The 7,483-nt window shown below is 38.9% G+C and overlaps 1 protein-coding gene across 1 annotated transcript in view; it reads right to left on the reverse strand.

The window, feature by feature from the left end:
* The window catches only part of MSI2 (musashi RNA-binding protein 2), a 436,274-nt gene extending 435,933 nt beyond the window's left edge, over positions 1-341 (reverse strand). Inside the window, exon 1 of the mRNA XM_011979225.1 lies at positions 211-341. The gene's annotated coding sequence lies outside the window, so the exon portion shown is untranslated. The remainder of the gene's footprint in view (positions 1-210) is intronic.
* Between the last annotated feature and the right edge of the window lie 7,142 nt (positions 342-7,483).

Genomic DNA, 7,483 nt, shown 5'->3' on the forward strand with positions numbered 1-7,483 from the left:
GGGGAGGGGAGGCGCGGGGAGCTTGCTGCGGCTCCTCACCCGGACCGGGGAGAAGACGCCCCCCACCCTCTCTAGTTCGCCCTCTCCATTCAAGTTTGCCGGCCCCTGCCGCCGAGATCCGGAGATGGCACCAGCCGCCCGCCCTGTGCTGTGCCCTGTTTCCAGCCACGGCTCAGAAATTTAGGTCAAGGACGTCGGGAGCAAACCCACACCCCGGCGCTTCTCTGGCGGCCCCCGAGACCCCCCAGGATCGGGGGGCTTCAGGATAGCGGAGACCCTCCTGCACAAACACCAGCCACAAGTTTTATTTTCCTTTTGCGCTGGAAGTTCTCTCTGGCTCTCGCTCCACACCGGCACGTCTTGCGCGGTTCCCCGCCCTTCCCCAGTAGAGGTACCAATCCGTGCCCGGGAAAGGTTATTTTGGAACTTTGAGAAACTGACGCGATTCCAGTGGCGAGAAAGTGCCGAAAAAAAGGGTTTCCGCGTTAATCATACAGTGTTTTAAAAATATAATAAGATAGGTTATAGGAGTCAAGGTCACATGATTGAGGTTCAAAGCAAATGTTTGTATATAACGAGAAGTGCTTTTGGAGTGCCTCTGGGATGGCTGGAAAGGGTGGTTATTTCAGGAAACCCCTGTTTAATCCGTTCGTTATATATTTTATTTCTCAAATTACCCAGCCTTTGTATGCCAGGATAATAAAGTGCATGAGACTGAAATAGCCCAAGACCCCTCACGACCTGCAGAGGTAGCTGGTGGCAGAAGGCTTCAGAATCACTCCCACCTTAGGAGCGGCAGTATTGTACAGCACGGGTTCTGGCATACAGTGGGTGCTTAATAAATGCTGGTTTCATACCTTCATGCACTGAAAACTCCAAAAAGACGATGTCTGTAGCCTTCCAAAGGCATCGCACGTTTCTCCGGCAGACTCTAGGCTGGCCAAATTCGGGCTGGTTTCAATTTATGGGGCATTGGAAACAATACGGATACAATTATCCATATTGTTTTAAATCTGTATTGTTTTAAATTATTGCAGTAAACTGAGTTAATATGGCGTGAGGGGCAACATAAAGTTGTGGTTCATCAAATACTGAGATTAATGTTAAGTATGAATTGATACCCAATTAACACTTTTCCATTAATTTTCATAGGATTAGGAGACAAAGGAAGACACTCAACACCAAAACTGTACCAAATCTACTGTGGGTTTTGGAAAAATGGAATATTTGGAAAATCTCAACACCAGCCATATCCTTGAGTGACCAGACCCTCAATCTCCCCGTTCCCTGAATTGCAGTAATTCCTCCTTGACAGGATTGATGGGGTGAAGGTGAGAGGCTGAAGTGAACCAATGTTGTAAAAGTTCCTTTTTCACTGTAAACCTGATTCGTGTTTATTATCAATCACTACTCAATATAATCATATTGAGAAGGTGCTCTAAGGCTTTAAACCACAAACTCGAACATTTCCTGTCACTCCAAGCTCCTTCCCAAATCATCTGGGGTCTCATGTGTTGAACGGCCAGTTGTTATGATGATTGTTTATTATGATTGATTATTCTCAACAGTATGCAGACAACAGAGCTCATTGTATTGTGTTGGGATTTTTACAGTAGAACCACAGGCCATCCTAGGTAGAAAGGACTTTCCTAGTCTAATACCCTCATTATACATCAGGGTCTCAGAGGTGCCAAACTCACCAGGCTACACCCCACCCCCACCCTCTGATCATCAGTCCAATGCGGTGTGGCCTCTGCTGCCTGCATGTTTATTCCGTCCCTCACAAGGCGAGAGTTGGGGGCCCTTCTTCTGTGGTATAGACTTCCACAAGCTGACACTTACAGAACTGATTTAAAATCCAGAGGGGGTCTAGAGCTGCAGTTACAAAGTCGGTGGCTTAGAAAGAACTGGATTTTAAGTCTCCATTACTACATTGTTTTTACTCATTTATTTTTAATTTATATATGGTAACCTTTACTCTTTTTGGTCTGTAATTCTATGAGTGTTGACTTATGCATAGAGTCATGTAACCACCACCATAATCAAGATGCAGAACAGTTTCATTGTCCAAAAAAATTCCCTCTTGGCTGCCCCTATGCACTACATTATTTGTAATAGCTTATTATTATTATTATTATTTTATGCATTTTTTTCTCCAGCTCACTCAATGTAGCCCCTGCCTCAGGAGAATACAAGCAGCATAATATCAGTCCTCAACCCTCTGAAAGTCTCAACAGCCCAAGACAATGTTGGACACTTCCTTCTTCAAACTCAATCTTCCAGGATGGGTTTAAACACATGTTGATGCCACTCAAATTGAAATTTCCAGCCTCACCCTTCCTGAAGAGCTCCAGGCTCTGGTCAGTTTTGTATTCAACATCTCCACTTAGCCTTTCTGAAGCAAGCCCAAGTTCAAATCCATCTTTCTTGCTACTGCATCCCAGATCTCCCACCCGAGGCCCTGCAACAGCTCACAAAACAGTCTTCCCACATCCACCCTTACTCCACTTATGTGCCTGGAAATCTTTCCCAGACCTCTCTGACAGGGTCCAATGCCCTTAGATATGCAGTTACCTTACCAGAACGTCCTCTGTGTACCTTACCCTGTATGATCATTTGCTTTACTGCCCATCTCCTCTAAGCCAGAAGCTCCTGTCCCTTTCTGCTCTCCATGTACCAGCACAGTGCCTGCTGGCGCACGGTTAATGCTCAATAAATAATGATTGACTGAATGAGTGAGTGGATGAATGAATGAATGATGGTCAACATTTAATTTCATTCTAGGATTCTTTTTGTATTCATGTTCATAAGTCAAATTGGTTGCAGTTTTCCCTTTTCATACTGCTTTTGTCTGGTTATACTGGTCTCATAAAATGAACTGGTAAATGTTCCTTCTTTTTTCATTTACTGGAACAGTGTGTATAAGATTGGAGTTATGTGTTCCTTGAATGTTTGGTAGAACTTGCGGGTAAATTGTCTGGGTCTGGGATAGACATTTCGTGGGTTGATTTTTAACTACTGATTCCATTTCTTGAACGCTTGTAGATCTCTTCAGGTTTTCTGTTTTCTTCTTGAATCTATTTTTATACACTATATTTTTCAAAGAAATTATCCATACCATCTAGGTTTTCAAATGTGTTGACAAAATGCTGTTCATAGTTATCTCTTAATGTATTTTAATCTCTGCTGTATCTATCCATAATGTTTATTTTTTTTCATTCCAAATATCATTTTATATGTATTTTTTCTTATCTGGATCAGCTGTGCCAGAGATTTTGTTGTTGTTGTTTTTTACTAGTGTATTCTTTCTACTTTCTATTAGTGTTTTCAGAGAACCAGACTTTAGTTTAAATATTGTTTCTTTTTCTGTTCCAGTAAGTTTTGTCCTTATATATTATTAGACATTATATTCTTATATATGGCACAATAGAAAAGATATACTATTATATAGTAGAATATAATATATAATGTAATATTAATATATGTCACATAGTATTCCCTTCTGCTTCTGCTCTTTTTGGATTTATTCTGTTGCTCTTTTTTTTCTTTTTGAATTGGTGCCTTGGGTAATTAATATTTAGCCATCTGTTTTCTGATTTTAACATTTAAGACTACAGATTTCACTTTAAGTACCACTCAAGCTATACTCCACAAGATATACAGACTTTTTATTATCATTGAGGTAAAAAAAAAAAAGTTTAGATTTTAGGCTGGACACAATGACTCACGCCTGTAATCCCAGCACTTTGAGAGGCTAAGGTGGGAGGATCCCTTGAGCCCAGGAGTTTGAGACCAGCCTGGGCAACATAGTGAGGCCCCATCTCTGCAAAAGAAAACTTTTCTAGAAACTAGCCAGGTGTGCTAACATGCACCTATAGGCCCAGCTACTCAGGAGGCTGAGGTGGGAGGATCACTTGAGCCTGGGAAGTTGAGACTGTAGTGAGCCATGATCACGTCACTACTCCAGCCTGGGTGACAGAGCGAGATCCTGTTTAAAAAAAAAAAAATTAGATTTCAGATACGATGTCTTCTTTGACCAGTGAATTAATACAGGTGTATTTTAGGGATATTTGAGGTTATTCTTTAGTTACTAACATCTAAATTAACTGAATTAAGGTCAAAGAACAAGATCTATATGAAGCAGATTCTTTGTTATTTATTGAAACTTGCTTTGGTGCAGTCAATTTTTATATTTCATGTAGTTTTGAAAAGAATGTATATGCCTTAATTTTTAAGTATAGCATTTTATATGGGTCTATTAGATCAGACTTATTAATTATATTATCTAGATTTCCTGTAGCCTTACTAATATTTTGTCTGCTTGACCTATTGCTTTTTATAGAAGTACATTAAAATTTCTATATGACTAGATTTGCCAGTTTCTCCTGTAATTCTCTCAAATTTTGCTGTATTTTAAAAGTACGTTGTCAGGTACATCAAAAAGAACTGTTGAAATTTCCCACTATAACTATGCATTTTCTACTTCTCATACTTTTTGCTTTGTGTATTTTAAGGCCTTGTTATGAGGTGCACACAAGCTTAGATCTGCTATTTTCCTAGTGAATTATTTCTTTAATATTGGCACAGAAGATACTTATCCCTAATGCCTTTTGCTTTAAAGTCTATTTTGTCTGTAATAAATGTAACTACTCTTTTGATTAGCCCTTGACTAATAGATCTTTCACTTTCCCTCTTACCTTTTGCTTTCAACCTTTCCATGTCCCAAATTTTTTGTTTGGTCTCCTGTAAATAGCATATAGCTAGCTCTGGTTCATTATTTATTGTGCCAATTAGTAAGTTTAGTCCATTTACATTAATTGTGATTGCTGATATTTTTAAATATCACGAAATATCACAATTTAGGGGCACAAAAATATATTAATCACAATCTCTAGTATAGCACACTAGCATCATTGTGTATACTCCTGGTCCTATTTTATTTTATCTACTGATATCATGAATACCTATAAACCTGCTATTCAACCAGAGAACTAAAACAGAAACAATGACTTATGTAACATCTCCTTATATGCTCCTCCCTATTTTGTTCCTCTAAAGTAACCATCAATTGGAATCTTGTATTTGTTATGATTTTGCTTTTTAAAAAGTTTTATGCATATCAATGGCTAATATTCTGTTTTGTTTTACTTTTTGTTTTGAAACTTTATGAAAAATTTTCTGAGGCTTGATAATTTACTCAATATGAAATTATTGAGAATCAATTAGATCCTCTAGCCAGGTCCCTGGGGGGCAGGGGGAACTCAGTTAGATTTTTGTAACTGGTTGTAGTTCATTCTTTCTCCCAGTTGTATAATATTCCATTATGTGACTGTGCCACAGTTTAGTTTCTCCACTCTCTCACAAACAAGACTTTGGGTTGTTTTCAGGATTTTTTTTTTTTTTTTTTTTTTTTTTTTTTGCTATTATACACAGTGTTATTATGAACATTCTTACCTTCTGATGCACATAGATTAGAAATTTCTCTTTGGAGTAATGGCTGGGTTGTAACATATATGAATGTAAAATTTTACAAGGTAATACTAAGCTGCTTTCCAAAGTGGTGTTCCAATTTGTACTCCTACTAGCAATGTATAAGAGATCCTATTGGCCAGGCATGGTGGCTCACACCTGTAATCCCAGCACTTTGGGAGGCCGAGGCCTTTTTTTTTTTTTTTTTTTGAGATGGAGTCTCGCTCCATCAGCCATGCTGGAGTGCAGTGATACAATCAGCTCACTACAACCGCTGCCTCTTGGATTCAAGTGATCCTCCTGCCTCAGCCTCCGAGTAGCTGGTATTACAGGCACCCACCACCACAGCTAATTTTTGTATTTTTAGTAGAGACGGGGTTTCACCATGTTGGCCAGCTGGTCTCGAACTCCTGACCTCAATTGATCTGCCTGCCTTGGCCTCCCAAAGTTCTGGGATTACAGGCGTGAGCCACTGCATCTGGCCGGAAGTTGTAAATTCTATTTCTACTCTTTCAGTGATTACAATTTTAACCTGTACATGTGATCTAAAGTAAATCAAGTGCCCTAGAACTATTCAATAAGCTAAGAATGATTCAACTTCAGTTACATCCTCTCATTATGTTTTATTGTTGCTTGTTATTTTAGATCCACCTAGTTTTTATATCCCTAATTTTAACCTCTATTATAATTTTATATACAGTCAATTCATCACTTAGATTTGCCCGTATTTACCAATTTCCTTCTCGATATAGACCCTTTCCCCTGAAACATAACCTTTAGTTTTTTTTCAGGGGATTGTGTGAGTGATATGCTCTCTCCACTAACACAAACATATCATATTTCACTCTCACTCTCGAATGATGATTTCTCTGGGTGTAATACTCAAGATTGGCAGTTATTTTACCCCAGCACTTTTTAAAAATATCTTCCTATTCTTAATGTCTTCCTAATTTCTGAAACATTTGCTATGAGTCTAATTGTCATTCCTTTGTAGGTAATGTGTCTTTTCTCTCTGGTTTTAAGACTTTTTCCTTGTCTTTGGCTTCCTGCATTTTTACTCTGCCATATTCAAGTATGAATTTCTTGTTCTTTATCTGATTCAATACTCATTGTATATGCATAATTTTGGGATTCTGTCAATGAAATATCCCTCTCCTTGTCTTTTGGTACTTATATGAAATGTATAATGCATCTTCTCCTTCTATCCAGCATACTCTGAATCTGTCAGACCTTTCTTCACTTTGTCTTTGCTGCTTCCTGGGCAGTTTTCTCAGATCCATCTGCTGTTCTTTCTTCAACTCTGTCTAATCTGCTGTTTAACTCATCACTGAGCTTTTCATTTTGGTTACTACATTTGTCATTTCTAGAAATCCTGTTTAGTTATATTTTTAAATCTACCTTTTTTAGAGTGTTATGTTACTTTCTCATGGTGTCAAAGGTTCCTTTGTGTCTTTAATAGTTTTAAACTTACTTAGTTTATAGTCTGCCTGATAGTTTTGTTACCTGAGGTTCTTGGGACCTTTGTGTCTGCTACATCTTGCTTGTGGAGGATTATATCCACATACATTGTATAGTTTGGCATTGGGTCTGTATTTCTGTATTCATTCTCAGCTTTGGGGTTCCTGGACCATACCACATTATAATCCCAAATTCTCAGTAAAGCCCTTTTTTCCCCACCCTCAACCCATGCCAAGACAGGCACATTTTCTTGTCTCCTTGTGACATTGGGGAGATTATTTTTCCACTGATTATTTCTGTAGTGATTCGGGAGGTTCTAGCTTTATGGGGTTCCAACTTTATGGGGATTCTGAGTTCCATTTTCCCACTTTTAATGGACCTTAAGCATAATCTCCTTCCATTTTGATGCTCAAACCTCAGGCCCCCAACACCAGCAAACCTGCCTGAGACCAGCTCAACCTCAGCTTACTTGCATACCATGCTATAATCTCCCTCTTCTTCCTGACTCTGAGAGCCTTTGCTTACTGTCCCAAGAGCTCATTTAAATGGGTGTTTA

The sequence above is a fragment of the Mandrillus leucophaeus genome, unplaced genomic scaffold (genome assembly GCF_000951045.1).
Source record: "Mandrillus leucophaeus isolate KB7577 unplaced genomic scaffold, Mleu.le_1.0 Scaffold20, whole genome shotgun sequence".
NCBI lineage: Eukaryota > Metazoa > Chordata > Mammalia > Primates > Cercopithecidae > Mandrillus > Mandrillus leucophaeus.